Genomic DNA, 16,327 nt, shown 5'->3' on the forward strand with positions numbered 1-16,327 from the left:
ATCTTTGTGGGGGTCTCTTTAAAAAAAAAAAAAGTAGCCTATGAGCAGGGGCGGTGTAGCTTAATAATGTAATATAAAAATATAAAAATTTGTAAATATAATACAAATTTAATTAAAAAAAAAAAAAGCGTTGGTAACACAATTCAGTTTAAATAGTACATTTGGTTTAATTTGTCGTAATTTGTCTAATATGTTGTTAGTTGCGAGAATTTTCACGTGAGTAAGTAAACAGCTCCGACATATAGTAATTAAGCGTGTACTTAAGTGGTCCAGTGGTAGAACTTTTGTCAAGCGTGTCAGAGGTTCTGGGTTCGAATCCACAGTCGTATAGGTTTTTCTTTTTATCAAATCCGATTATGTTTATCAGTGGTTGTATATCAGGCAGAGACACGTTTGTGTGCATTTTGTTTTGTAATTTCACTGGAACGAATAGAGAGTCTCCACAACGGATTGAATCGCGCGTCCGAGTGAAGAATGCGCGAGCCACAAACAAACACAGTATCCGCGCCACTGATCGCAGCGGCAATGAGCACTTTGATCACTTGATTTAAGCATAAGGATGTAGTGTGTTGACGATCCGAGATCCCGTGAGATCCATGTGTTTGGCATCTTGTCCTATCTTTTAAGTCATGCTAGTCTGACTCTGAAGGAAAAAGTGCTTTATTTGTAATTTAAAATAATGGTGCTGATGATTTTTAGAGACCCCCACAGGTGTATGATTTTACTGCTTTCATGGGAGCTCATCCTCTCTCTATGGGATTCTATGCATTCTACAAACAACCGCTTGTTCCTCAAACTCTGCATCGTCGTCTGAAACCGGCTCAAACATATACGGTTGTACACCGAGTCTCTCCATTTGCACGTCGGACCTGTTTGCTGTGACTCTCTGAGCTTTTGTAATGAGCCCGCAGTGAAAGAGCCAATCAGAGCAGAACTCCTCATTACTATTCATGACCCTTCCAAATAAGGTAAAAACAGACCATTTCATTCTAGGGCCAATTTATAGGGTTGGAAATTGACCTGTAAAACCTTTTCTGGACATTTTAAATGGCTTTTTAAGCCACATACCCTCTATGTAGATATCAGGGACAAAATTAAAATATTATTTCAACACATTCTAGGGCACCTTTAAACAAAGTAAGCTCAATGAAATTCAGGGACAAAAACAAAGTGAATCAAATGAAATTCAGGGACAAAAACAAAGTGATTCAAATGAAACTCAGGGGAAAAAACAAAGTGAATCAAATAAAACTCAGGGACAAAAACAAAGTGATTTAATTGAAATTCAGGGACAAAAACAGAATGAATCAATTGAAACTCAGGGACAAAAACAAAGTGAATCAAATGAAATTCAGGGACAAAAACAGAGTGAACCAAAACATTCTCAGGGACAAAAACGGAATGAATCAGACGGTTTAAAAACGAAAAAATCGTACAAAGCTCAGAAGCTTGAACAAAATAAAAGATCAACACAGAAGAATGAAGAGCTTTTTCAGGCTCCCTCTCCAGTTGAGAACAGTCAACAGCATGATATGGAAGAGGCCAGTAGTAGCACTCAGAAAGAAGTAGAGGAGGTAGAATGTCCTTTGACTGAAGAAAGTGAGATGCTAGTAGATGACAAATCTGATGAAGATAATGTTAAGGAAAGAAAAACAAGAGATGAGTTTCAATGCTTGTGTTAAAAGACAGTTAGAAGATGGCGAATATGTTTAGTTTTTCATATTTGTTTATTTCTTGTTTCTCTTTTGGTTTTCTTTTTTTCTTTTTTTTAATGAGTGAGTTAAAAATAGGCAGTCTGAATTTGAATGGAGCGAGAGATGAAGGAAAAAGAGCTTCATTTTTCAGACTGTGCTCCCTTAAAAAATTGGACGTTATCTTTGTACAAGAGACGCATAGTACTGTTGATAACGAAGTTGACTGGAAGAGAGAATGGGAGGGTGATGTTTTTTTAAGTCACAAAACTAGTAATAGTTGTGGAGTGGGTGTTCTTTTTTCCAAAGGTTTCAATCCTCACTCTGTTGAATGTGAAGAGATGATTAAAGGCCGACTGTTAAAAGTCAGAGTAATATATGAAAATGTACAACTCGTGTTTATCACTGTATATGCTCCAGCTGTTGGTAAAGAGAGATTGATTTTTTTGGAAACTGTAAACGATGTTATCAGAGATTGTAATGATAAAGAGTTCTTATTTATAGGTGGAGACTGGAATTGTACAGAGAGTAGACTTGACAGGAATCATGTCGAGCCTCACCCGGCCTCCCGCACACGTCTCATTCAACTGTTAGAGACTCATGAGTTATATGATGTGTGGAGAGGGTTACATGACAATCAAAGGCAGTATACCTGGACTCATTGTAAAGACAATTTATTGTCTATGGCCAGACTCGATCGTTTTTATTGTTTTAAATATCATTCTAATGTTGTTAAAAACTGCTTTATTAGCCCTGTTGGGTTTTCCGATCACTCACTCGTCTTGATTTGTGTCTTTTTGAAGTGTGTAAAGCCTAGTAGTGCCTATTGGCATTTTAATACAGCTTTACTAGAAGATAAAAATTTTAAAGACATTTTTGTATCTTTTTGGAAAAATCATCAAAGTAGAAGAAATGATTTTATGTCTCTACAACAATGGTGGGACTTTGGAAAAGTTCAAACAAAACAGTTGTGTCAGCAATATAATTGTAATGTCACCAAAGTGTTACTGAAGTCAGTGAAAGCTCTGGAGTCTGAAGTAGAGGAACTCCAGGTTTTGGCTGAGGCCACAAAAGATCAACGGTATTTTGAAGCTCTTGAGGTCAAAAAGACTGTTTTAACGAACCTGCTTGGGGTATCAGCACAAGGGGCTCTTATTAGGTCCCGTTTTAAAAATGTGGTAGAAATGGATGTTCCATCACACTTTTTTTTTGGATTGGAGCGGAAAAACGGTCAAAAGAGATACATTCATGGTTTAAAGTCTGATGCTGGGCATGTGTTGTCTGATCATGCTGCTATTCGTAAACATGCTGTCAGCTTTTACTGTGAACTGTATAAATGTGAACATCAAGAAGAGCCGGAGTTAGCTCAGAGTTTTTATACTGGTCTTCCCCAGGTTGCACAAGAAAGCAACGTTGTGCTGGATTCAGATATTTCTCTTGGGGAATTGTATGTAGCGTTGCAGAGTATGCAGAGCAGAAAATCTCCTGGATTAGATGGTCTACCAGTTGATTTTTATAAGTTTTTTTGGTTTTTAATTGGAGAAGATCTTCTGGCAGTACTGAAGGATAGTTTAGCCAATGGACTTCTGCCTTTAAGTTGCAGGAGGGCAGTTCTTACCCTGCTGCCAAAGAAAGGTGACCTGCAGCTTATAAAAAACTGGAGACCTGTGTCCCTGCTTTGCACTGATTATAAGATACTCTCCAAAGTGTTGGCCAACAGACTTAGTAAAGTTATGGAACAAGTAATTTTGCCTGATCAAACCTATTGTGTCCCTGGCAGGCTGATTTATGATAATATTGTTCTTATCCGAGACTTGTTAGAAATCTCTAAGCTTTTTGGTCTTAAAATGGGAATAGTTTCTATTGATCAGGAAAAAGCGTTTGACCGCGTTGAACACAAATATTTATGGGAAACAATGAGTGCGTTTGGTTTTACTTCTGATTTTACTAACAAGATTAAGACGTTGTACTGTGATGTGCAGAGTGTTTTAAAAATCAATGGTGTTTTGAGCGCTCCTTTCCAGGTCCAGCGGGGAATTAGGCAGGGCTGTGCCCTCTCTGGCATGTTGTATTCTCTGGCGTTTGAACCCTTATTACATAAACTTAGATCTGTTTTAAAAGGTGTGATTTTACCAGGGTGCAATATACCTGTAAAGCTATCTGCGTATGCAGATGATTTAGTCATCTTTGTTGATAACCAACAAGATATTGATATACTGACAAATGTGATAGTTCAATTTGGTATAATTTCTTCAGCCAGAGTAAACTGGAGCAAAAGTGAAGCTCTCTGTATAGGAGTGATGGAGAAAAAGTTTAAATTGCCTGTGGGGTTAAATTGGAAGACAGAGGGGGGGTTAAAATACTTAGGTGTATTTTTGGGTGAAGAAACTTTTGTCCTTAAAAACTGGGATAATGTTCTTGAAAAAACTAAAGGTTGTTTTGCTAGATGGAAGTGGATTTTACCAAAGATGTCTTATCGAGGTAGAGTTCTTGTCATTAACAACCTGATTTCATCCACTTTATGGCATCGTTTATCGTGTGTTGATCCTCCTCCAGACCTGCTACCAAAGATTCAGACACTTCTTGTTGATTTCTTTTGGGATCGTCTGCATTGGACGCCTCAAAGTGTGTTGTTTTTGCCGAAAGATGAAGGAGGACAAGGCGTAATTCATCTGAACAGTAGAGGGGCTACTTTTCGTTTCCAGTTTGTGCAGAGGTTTCTGTGTGGTCCCGCAGACCTGGTGTGGAGACCGCTGGCATGCACTATTCTGAACCAGCTAGGTGGACTTGGCCTAGACAGAACATTGTTTCTGATGGACTTAAAACAGCTCAACACCAGTGGTTTGCCGAGTTTCTACCGTGGACTGTTAAAAGTCTGGAATCTAGTTAAGACGGAGAGGACAGAACATCACAGCTCACTGTACTGGCTTCTTCAAGAGCCAGTTGTGTATGGGACCCGTTTGAGTGCAGCTTGTCAACTAGGTCCCAGTTTACTCAAACAGTTCTGTTTGGCTAATGTAGTGACTTTGGGACATGTAATTCATTTTACAGGTGCAAACATGGACAATGCGCTTCTACTTGCTTCTCATGTAAAGGTGCACTCTATTCGCATGGTTGAGTTGTTGCTCAAAAAGTGGAAAGAGGGTTTAACAGACTCTGAACGCACATTGTTGCATTTTTATTGTGATGGTTCTGCTCATTATAGTGTTGATGATGCTTTTCCTTTGGTGAAGATTCTCCCAGACTTTAAGGACTGTACAGGTTTTTTCTTAGGAATCGATAATCCCTGTTTGTCTGTTCATGATGCTGACAAGAAATTGTTATATAGATTGATTGTGAAAATTTTGAATAAAGATAAACTAAATGGTAAGATTGACACTCCATGGAGAGCTCGCTTGGGTCTGGTAGATGGTGTTGGACCTGAATGGAGGGCGCTGTATAAACCACCATTGTTGAAGAAAGTTGCTGATTTGCAATGGAGAGTTTTACATACAGCAGTGGCTGTTAATTCTTTTATCTCGGTTTTAAACCCTGATATTAATCATGACTGTCCTTTTTGCACTCTTCGTGAGACAGTTTTTCACTGCTTCATGGACTGTTGTCGTCTTGTGCCATTGTTCTCTATGTTGGAGGATCTTTTCAAATTGTTTGATGTAGTTTTTTTCCAAACAGTTGTTTATTTTAGGTTACAGGTATTCACAAAAAAAGAGAGAGCAGTGTCAACTCTTTAATTTCATTTTGGGGAGAGCAAAGATGGCTGTGTATATGAGTAGACGAAATAAGGTTGAAGGTTCTACAGATGATGATGCTGTTTTTGTATTTGTCAAAATGTTGAAATCACGTTTAAGAATAGATTTTAATTACTACAGTTTGATGAACGATCTCGGAAAATTTTCCAATATTTGGTGTCACAAAGATGTACTCTGCTCTGTTGTAGAGAATAATCTAACTTTTAAGAGTGTGTTGATTTAATGTGATTTTATTTGATTGAGTGTTGTTTTTTACAACTGTTTTAATAAAGTATTTGTAAAATCTCAAAAAATCTCTCTCTCTCTCTCTCTCTCTCTCTCTCTCTCTCTCTCTCTCTCTCTCTCTCTCTCTCTCTCTCTCTCTCGTTTCCGTTTCCAGTGCGAGTGGACAGGTGTGTGAGGCTGAGTGGCTTGAGTGTGAGAAGTGAATGTGAGTACCTTTTCTTTCTTTTTTTTCTCTCTGCTTTGTAGGATTAGTTTAGTAATTGGAGTTTTTCGTGTTGTTATTATTGAGTTGGGCCGTGTGTGCTGTTGTTGCTATAGGCAGCATGGCGGCCCCGCGATCGCAAATTTTAAGCTCCCTCACACGGCGTCACGGAGTGAAAGTGGCGTCCGCGGTGACTGTAGAGGAATGTTGTTTGGCTGCAGGTGAAATGGTGGGACATGAGCATGTATTGTCGGCCTCTAGAATGAACAGTGCCGTAGTAATCTTTCTTAGTTCAGTTGAAAAAGCTAACGAGCTAGTTGAAACCGGCATTGTTGTGGGTGAGAATTTTATTCCGGTACTCCCGCTTTCTATGCCGTCAAAGAAAGTGTTATTATCGAACGTTCCTCCGTTTGTCAGTGATGAAACTCTAGTTAATATTATGTCACGGTACGGTAAAGTTGTATCACCGATTAAGATGATTCCAGTTGGATGCAAGTCTCCGTTGTTGAAACATGTGGTGTCTTTTAGACGCTATCTGTTCATGATCTTAAAAGATGATGAAGAGATTGATTTGTCACTTCGCCTCAAAGTAGAGGATTGTGATTATATTATTTATGTCACAACAGAGAAAATGAAGTGTTTTAGGTGTGGAGAAACAACACATTTAATTCGTTCTTGTCCTAACAAAGTCAATGATGATAGTGAGAAAAATGTGAATGAGACTGTTAAAGCGGGATCATCGGGCATTGCTGCGAGTGAAACCGTGAATACCGATAAGAGAATCGAAGACGCTGTATCTGAGAGAGTGAGTTTAGAATCTCAGGGAGTTGGCTCTGTTACTATGGCTGGTAAAAATGATCTTGTTAACACTGAAACATATGATCCTAGTGTACAGACAGAAATGCAAGAAGGTGATGATGAGTCTAATATGCCACAGTCTCATCAACATCTGGATAAAAACGAGACAGAAACAGAGCAAATTCATTTTAAAGTCCCGAATAAAAGGAAAAATACTGATTCTCCTCAAATTGCAAAGGCCATAAAGATAGACATTGGAAGTACACATATTGATGAAGACATAGAAAGTGATAGTGAATCCTCTGATTCCAGCATTTGTTTGTCTCAAAGTGACTTTACTAGCAGCGGCTATGAAGTTGAGGATATTAAACTCTTTTTAAGAGCAACAAAAAATAGAAGAGGTGTGTGTGTAGCTGATTTTTTCCCAGACACAAGAAAATTTGCTGACAAGGTCAGGTTTTCTATGTCTGAGAGTTTGTTCACAAACAAGGAGGTTTACCGGTTGAAAAAAATTGTGAGAAAGCTTTCATTAGGGGATAACAATGTTGACAGTGGAAAGACCTAACTTTAAAACCATGAAAAAGTATGTGTGTTCACCTCTGTTTTTTTGTTTATTTTTTCTCTTTTTTTCTTTAATTATTTGTGAGGTAAACATAGCAACAATCAATGTTAATGGATTGAGAGATATAAAAAAAAGAGCTGGTTTGTTTGAAGAAATTAAACTAAAGAAAATAGATATTGCTATGCTACAAGAGACGCATAGTGATATTAGAAATGCCCCTGAATGGGCAGTAGAGTGGAGTGGGCTCTCAATCTTGAGTCATAATACCTCACTCAGTGGAGGAGTTGCTATCCTTTTTACAAAAAAAATGTCTCCCCATACATATCAGATTGACGAAGTCATTAAAGGAAGACTCTTGAAAGTAAGGGTTACTTTTGAAAAGTGTACTTTTGTTCTGATTTGTGTATACGTCCCTACCTCTGCTGTTGAAAGAATGGTTTTTCTAGACATACTTAGTTCTATTATACAAAACTGTCACGGAGAAGAATATCTTTTTTTAGGTGGTGATTTCAATTGTACGGTATCGAACTTGGATAGAAATCACATCGAACCGCACGCACCTTCTCGTAAACGCCTTATTCAACTTGTTAAAACCTATGAGTTATGTGATGTGTGGAGGCATTTAGAAGGAACCCAAAGACAGTATACTTGGACACATGTTCGTGACAATACGATTTCTTTAGCTAGGCTAGATAGGTTTTATATTTTTAATCATCATTGCAACATCATTAAAAAATGTTTAATCACTCCTTTAGGTTTCTCTGACCATTGTATGGTACAGTGTCATGTGTTTGTTAATTCAATTAAACCAAAGAGTGCCTATTGGCAATTAAACGCTAATTTATTAAATGATAAATATTTTTAAAAAATGTTTACAATTTTTTGGGATGATTTTAAGACAAAGAAGGAAACGTTTAACTCTGTAAGGCAATGGTGGGATTATGGAAAAGTCCAAATAAAGCAATTCTGTACACAATATACTCTTAATATCACTGCTGAGACCTTTTTAAATATAAGTATCTTGGAGGCTGATATCCTAAAACTACAAGAATTGGCTGAATCAACTAGAACCCAAAACTATTTTGATATTCTAGCAAAAAAGAAGACACAGCTGAATGATTTACTGCAGGTTAAAACACAAGGAGCTTTGGTCAGATCACGATTCCAGAAATTAAATCATATGGATGCTCCCTCCAGTTTCTTTTTCAGTTTGGAAAGGAAAAATGGACAGAGCAGAGTTATCCATGCTCTACGTTCAGAGTCTGGTAAGCTTTTGTCTAATCCTAAAGAAATTAGAAAGAGAGCAATCAGTTTTTATGAAAAACTGTACACGAATGAACTCGGAGCAGAATATGAGAGGGAGGATGCCTTTTTTGATGATCTACCTCAATTATCAGAAGAAGACAATGCAAAGATCTCAGGTGCTCTTGGAAGAGCTGAGTTGTTTAAAGCACTTCAAGGAATGGAGTCAGGAAAAGCTCCAGGAGTTGATGGTCTACCAATTAAGTGGTATAAGACCTTCTGGGCTGTCCTGGAAGAGGATGTGTTAGAGGTGTTAAATGAAAGCCTGGCTGAGGGCCGGCTTCCTCAAAGCTGCCGGAGAGCAGTATTAACCCTCTTGCCCAAGAAAGGCGACCTCACTGATATAAGATGCTGGCGTCCCATATCTCTGCTTTGTAGTGAGTATAAATTGCTCTCTAAAATTCTGGCAAATCGATTAGCAGAAGTAATGGATATTGTCATCCATTCTGATCAAACTTATTGTGTCCCTGGCAGAACGATAATTGATAATATTTCGTTGGTTCGTGATATGTTAGAGGTCTCCAAGATACTTAATTTGGATTGTGGCTTAATCTCTTTAGACCAAGAAAAAGCTTTTGATCGTGTGGAACATTGTTACCTTTGGAAAGTTTTAAAATCATTTGGCTTTTGCCCAAAGTTTATCGATCTCATAAAGGTTCTTTATTGTGATATTGAGAGTCTTATTAAAATCAATGGTGGTTTATGTGCTCCTGTTAAAGTGAATAGAGGTGTTCGACAGGGATGCTCATTATCTGGAATGCTTTATTCCTTAGCAATTGAGCCTCTTTTACAGCAATTTAGAGCTCAGTTAAAAGGTGTATGTTTGCCAAATTGCAAAGATAATTTTATTTTATCAGCCTATGCTGATGATGTCCTCATAATGATTAATGATCAAGATGACATTGAAAAATTATTGAAGATATTATCCGATTTTAAGAAGTTATCATCTGCAAATGTAAACTGGGGAAAAAGTGAAACTCTTTTATTAGGTAAATGGTTGAGAGGAAAGCCAAAGTTACCAGAAGGTCTTTTTTGAGAAGAACAGGTCTTAAATATTTAGGTGTTTTTTTGGGAGACGATTCTACCTTACAAATGAATTGGGAAAATGTTGTAGAAAAAATTAAAGGTCGCTTAGAAAGATGGAAATTTCTGACTCCAGCAATGTCGTATAGGGGTCGTATCCTAATAATTAATAACTTGGTTGCGTCCTCTTTATGGCATAAATTTGCATGTATTGATCCCCCCTCTCTTTTATTGAAGAAAGTTCTAGTTGATTTTTTTTGGGACAATATACATTGGATTCCTCAAAGTCTGCTCTTTCTATCTAAAGAAGAAGGGGGTCAAGGTTTGGTACATCTGCAGAGCAGAGTGGCAACTTTTCGGCTTCAGCGTATTCAGAAACTGTTGGTTGGTTCTTCTGATGTGAAGTGGTGTGCTGTTGCCCATGTCATTCTACGCAAGTTCAAAGGTCTAGGATTGGACAAAAATCTTTTCCTCGTGAATTCTTCGGACATAGACGTTTCTGGACTACCAATTTTCTATAGGAACATTTTTAAAGTCTGGAATCTTTTTCACTTCAAGCGAACAGAGGATCTACAATCACTTCATTGGTTATTGGAGGAGCCCTTAATATATGGTACACGAATGGATTTGTCTAGAAATGGTTTATTTCCAGGACTTAACAAAGCCCTTATTGATAACAGAATCCTAACCTTGGGCCTTTTATTGAAGGAAACAGACTGTGACCTAAAGAACAATGGTACAATTGCTAAAAAGTTGGGCTTCAAGTCTGTTCGCATCATCACAAAGCTTTTATCAAAATGGAAATCTACACTTGAACCAACTGAATTAACTCTGTTGTCTAGGTTCCGAGATGGGCTTATCGAACCCAATCCAGTGGATCCTTTTCCAAATTTAGTTTTTGCTGTGAATGTGGAAAATTTTTCTGGAGTTTTTTTGGAGTCTTGCAGTACTGTGTATATTGATTTTTTATCCTGTGTTGGAAAAAAATTATATAAATATTGTGTGATTAGTTTTAACAAAAAGATGTTGGATGGGAAAGTTGACACCCCGTGGCGTACTGTTTTCAATTTGAGTGCAGATATAAAACCTCAGTGGAGGTCACTCTATAAACCACCATTGATAATGAAAACTGGAGATTTGCAATGGAAAATCCTTTATGGAGCCATTGCGGTTAATTCCTTTGTATCTGTTATAAACCCTGAAAGTAGTGACAAATGTCCTTTTTGTAATGAAAGAGAAACTGTCTTCCATGCTTTTGCAAAGTGTTATAGGTTAAAACCTCTATTTTTGTCATTAAGCAATATTTTTGAAAGATGTGGTGAAACCTTTTCTGTGGAATTGTTTATTTTTGGTTTTAAATATGCTAGAGAGAAAAGATTTCATTGTCAGTTGTTGAATTTTATCATAGGCAAGGCTAAACTAGCAATTTATCTGAGTAGAAAGAAAAAAATTGAAGATAATGTAGAACAAAATGTAGTTGAGCTTCTTTTTAATATGGTACAGGCAAGAATCTTGATTGATTTTAATTATTATAAATTTGTTGATGATCTCGATACCTTTGTTAATATTTGGTGTTGCAATAGTGCCCTGTGTTGTCTGTTTGAAAATGAAGTAGTATTTTTCTTTTTGTGAACTTTGTTATGATCTGATTGATAAATGTTTATGATTGTAATTTAATTCTTGAAAAGTGTATTAAAGTTTTTGTAAAAATTCAAATTCATTCTCTCTCTCTCTCTCTCTCTCTCTCTCTCTCTCTCTCTCTCTCTCTCTCTCTCTCTCTCTCTCTCTCACACAGCAGGAATTAAATGTTTCCAGATATGCGTCCTCACGTGTGCCTGGGTCCTGAATGCAAGAGATCATCCGTTTTCTTCATCAGATCTTCAGTCTGTTCTCATAAGTAAATGTACATGTGCATTACTTTTGTGTTGTACTTTTACACAAAAGTATATATTGTGTAAATACTGTAACACAATTAGTACCAGAGAGGCAGATTTCCACCATTACACACAGGTATTATTTGACTTCAAATCAAACTTTGCTGTTTACTAATAGCTAAATTTATTACACCGAAGACATTTTAACAAATGCCACAATTTTGCTTGAATGCTTCATGTTCATAAATTAGATCATAGCAAATGCTTAATTATCATTCCAAACACAGGCTGTTAAGTGATTACAGCAACCATAACCACTCTGTGGATAATTCCCTTGAAAGTCTTTATTTGTAGAAAGATTCTCTGTTCTGCCAATAAAAAACTGTGTGAAGAGTAAAGACCAAAATTATAGTCTTGTTACTCTTGATTTATGTCTTTGTTACTGTTAAATACATCCATGAAAAAAAAAATCATGCTTGTTCATTGTTTGTTCTGAAACAAAGAATGTTTGATCACTCCCCGAAGCAAATTCCTTACCCCGCAGTCAACAGGACCTTGAATTAACTGTTATGGTAATCTTGGAATCTCTTGATAAGAATGAAAGGGATTATTGTTTGTGCTTTACTGCGTTTTTTCTGTTTACTCGGGTGTTCAGTGAGTCTCACGTTTTTGTGTGTGGTTTTGCTGTGGAATGATAAAATGGAGGGTTTGTTTTGGTCAGAACCTAAGCCATCCTCTCCTGATCCATTAAAACTGAGCAATGACTTTTCACTGGAACATGAATGCACAGACTCTGATGCAATTGTGGAGAGAAAAATGCAAAGCATACGATGGTTGTTTCTTCTTTGTAATTTTTCTCTCCTATTCTTTCTCCTTGTCTCTGTTTTTGTCTACTCTTAGCATTCCACATATTTTTTCTCTCACAAATTTTTTTCATTTTTCTGTCCATTTCATTCTGCTCTGCTGTTGCCTTTTTTTCAAATTTTTATGGTTCATTTGAACAGAGAGCATCTTTTAATATTGTGTGAATACACAACGTGCTCTGTGTGTTTGAAATGAAAGCATGTGTTTGGTGGAGATATTAGGGTGAATAGTGGTAAAGTGGGACACTTTCTGAAAATGTATATTATGCATACTTTTTTATTATGATCCAAATGTCTTAGCCGCTTATATGATACTATTCTAAATAGCTTAAGTGCTCTACTCTACTATACAGAATAAAAAAGAAAGAAATATTAAACACAGGATGGATGACTCTTCCTCAAACACACATAGACACCAAACCACATTTTTCCAGGCGCTACTGTCAAACTGGGACACCTTTATTGGCAAACTGGGACACTTCAAACACATTAAATTGTTATTCAAATGTAGGCCCAATGAATTAAATACACAATAACAATATAAACAACAACAACAAAAATAATAAAAATCACTTTTTTTAAGGAGGGATGCAGGTACAGCACATTCTTTCCACCCCTCCCTCCCTCCCTCCCTCCCTCCCTCCCTCCCTCCCTCGCCTGTCCACAATATTTTGTATTGGGTTTAGTTTTTTTCATATAAATTTAAAAAATAGAAATCTTCATAAACATTTCTTCTTATAGGCTAATTTTATTACAGACAGGCTAAGTTTCATTTCTTTTTGTTGAAAAGTTTTTTGCAAATATTGCAAATGTCCAGGCATCCAAGCTTGTACCCTCCATCTTTCTTGTTTTTTTATTTTTTTGTTTTTTGTTGTTTTTTTTTGGAATTGGCATTGTTTTTTAAAATCAGTTTACAATCTTTGTTGAAATATCCAGCTAGCTAACTAAATTTATGAGGGGCATACAAAAAGGGAACTCAATTCCCCCATTAGAATGACTTAAATGGCTGTCCCAGTTTGCCAGTAATACCCTGTCCCAGTTTAACAATACGCTAATGGCAAACTGGGACAGTGTCAAAATCACATAAAAAACAAACAAAAAAGATTCATATGAATGTGATTTTTACTAATTCTGATTCACCATTACATCCTATAACAAAATATATAACAATTACAAATGGTCCATAAGTGTTTTAATTTTTATAATCTTAACATTATTCACCTCAGAATGCTTTGTCATTTTACTTTACCCCCATGGTTCACTGTAAGGTTGTTGAATATGGTGTGCCACACCCCCGGAAGTGATGTCATAGTTACAGAATCTATATTTTTTAATCACATACTTGCTTATGATGAGCTCAGTGTTGATTTTTAGTAATGGAATAATTTACATGCAAAGATATAAATTATTAAGCTTAACTGTCCCACTTTACCCATTGTCCCACTTTACCACTATTCACCCTACATGTTATAATCAGCTATTTATGACCTTGTTACTTACAGCATTGTAAAGTTGTGCTGTGACACGTGTTTGGGTAATGACTGTAATATGGTCATAAACCGAAATAAGGCAGCTCTAACCAAACTATCAAATAAAATACCACAGACAGACAGACAGACAGACAGAGAGAGGGAGAGAGAGAGAGAGAGAGAGAGACCTTTAAAAACCTTTTAATTCACATAACATTTTTTCCAATATCAATACAAATCATAATTAACAGACATTAATCAAACATCTTAAAAAAAAAAAAAAAAAAAAAACGATTGAAATAAATATTTAAAATAAAATTATACAACTTCTCTTATAACACTCAAAAACTTATCTGATAACCTTGCCCTTCACTGGGCGTACACAACACGCCTTCTGTTCCCCATGTCAAAAGAAAGGTCTCAATATCATTGATCATATCAAAGTAAGCAAATTCTAACATCAAACGTCCTTTTATAAAACCTTTTGACATCAGCACTGGGTCTACTCCACTTAAGTTAAGAGACTTATTTTTCCTGGTTAGCCAAATTGCCATCTTTGCTTTTCCAAAAATAAAATTCAATAATATAACTTTTTGTTTATTTGCAGCACTATACTTTGGTCCATATATAAAAAGTTCATTAGTAAACAAAAAACCTAATCTTTGGCAAACATCTTTTAACCAGAAGAAAAGTTCACTTAGTCTTGGACATTCAACAAAAAGATGATTAACTGTTTCAGATTCCCCACAAAAACTACATTCTACACTTTGCAAAGGGTTCAGATGTGCTTTGTATCTGTTTGTGGCTATAGCCCAATGTACAATCCGCCACTGAAAGTCACCCAACCTTTTTTCAATAGGCATCTTGTACAGGGACCTCCAACTACCTTTCGGGGAAGAACCGTGCACAGTCACTGCAGTCCATTTTGACTCGATCACATTATCAAGAGTTCTTAAATTAAGAGCTTTCACACAAACGATGTACAAGGCTTTCTTGGAGGAAAGTTCAAAGTCCCCAAGTACAGGTGTTCTGAAAGTCAAAAGACTCCCTTCAGTCTCTACCCAGTCACCCACTTCCGCAGACACACGTAATTCAGGGAATAACCCGTCAAAGTCCACCAGATGTGATCTCCTCAGACACACAAGATTCTTTGCTTCTTCCAGCAGCCTTTGGAGAACTCGAAGAGACCGAATGTCTGTTTTAAGACGCAACTCTTCAGCTGTAATCCACTGGTCATCATGCTTTAAATGTCCAATTTTACAAATGCCAGCTTCTATCAGACTGTTACGTAATGTGCCTGAATTCAGTAGTTCAATAGGCAAAAGTCTGTTAAAAAATAAGGGCTCTTCCACAGGCCAGATGTCAACTCTTTCCACAGAAAAAATCTGCCACACTTGTAAAGCCGATGCATAAAAGGGTGTGAGTCCATTAAGGTCCATATTCTTCAAGTTCATCAAGAACAGGTGTCTATCAAGACCCAGCCGACCAACCCTCCTCAAGAGGGCACATGCCACTTCCATCCAGGTCTGGTCCTGATGATAAAGAAACCTCTGGACAGCCTGTAGACGAAAGGCCGCACACCTAGATTTAAGTTCAATTAGGCCTTGTCCTCCCTCATGAACTGGTAGGTACAAAACTGCTTCTTTCACCCAGTGATTCCCAGACCAGAAGAAATTTACAAGAACTCTCTGGATATCCACAAAAAAATCGGATGGTGGGTCCAGAACATTTAGTCGATGCCACAGGGTGGATGCAACTAGGTTATTAATGACCAGCACTCTTCCCCTATACGATAGTTGAGGCAGCAACCAGTTCCATTTAGATAACTTAGCACATACTTTAACCTTTACATTCTCCCAATTCTTTTTCTGAAACTCCTCACTGCCTAAATAAATCCCTAAAAATTTAAAACCTATTTTTCCCCATTTCACACTTTCAGGAATAACTGGTAAAACTTCTGTTGAATGTTCAATACACCACAAAGCTTCAGTTTTACTCCAATTTAACTTTGCAGATGATGCTTTTTCATATACAGAAAGACACTTGCTAATTATGTTAACATCATCTTGATTTTTGACAAATACAGTAATATCATCTGCATATGCCGTCAACTTAATATCATTATAAATGCTATTTCCCACACATAAACCAGACACATTTTTTCTAAAAAAACACAACAAAGGTTCAAGTGCAATTGCATATAACTGACCAGACAAAGGGCATCCCTGTCGGATTCCCCTTTGCATTTGTATTGGTGGACTTAAACCTCCTCCAATTTTCACTAAACATGAAGCATTTCTGTATAAAGTCTTAATCCAGGAGAGAAAACCATCACCACAACCAAAGGCTTTCAGTGTTTTAAATAAATACCCATGATCTACGCGATCAAACGCCTTCTCTTGATCTAGCGATAGAAGGCCCAGGTTGATACCATTCAATTTACAATAGTCCAGTAAATCTCTAACGAGAAAGATGTTATCATAAATAGTCCTGTCAGAAATACAATATGATTGATCTTTATGAATTATATCACCCAAAACACACTTCAATCTATTGACCAAAACTTTAG

This window comes from Squalius cephalus (assembly GCF_949319135.1).
Source record: "Squalius cephalus genome assembly, chromosome: 10".
Classification (NCBI taxonomy): Eukaryota; Metazoa; Chordata; class Actinopteri; order Cypriniformes; family Leuciscidae; genus Squalius; species Squalius cephalus.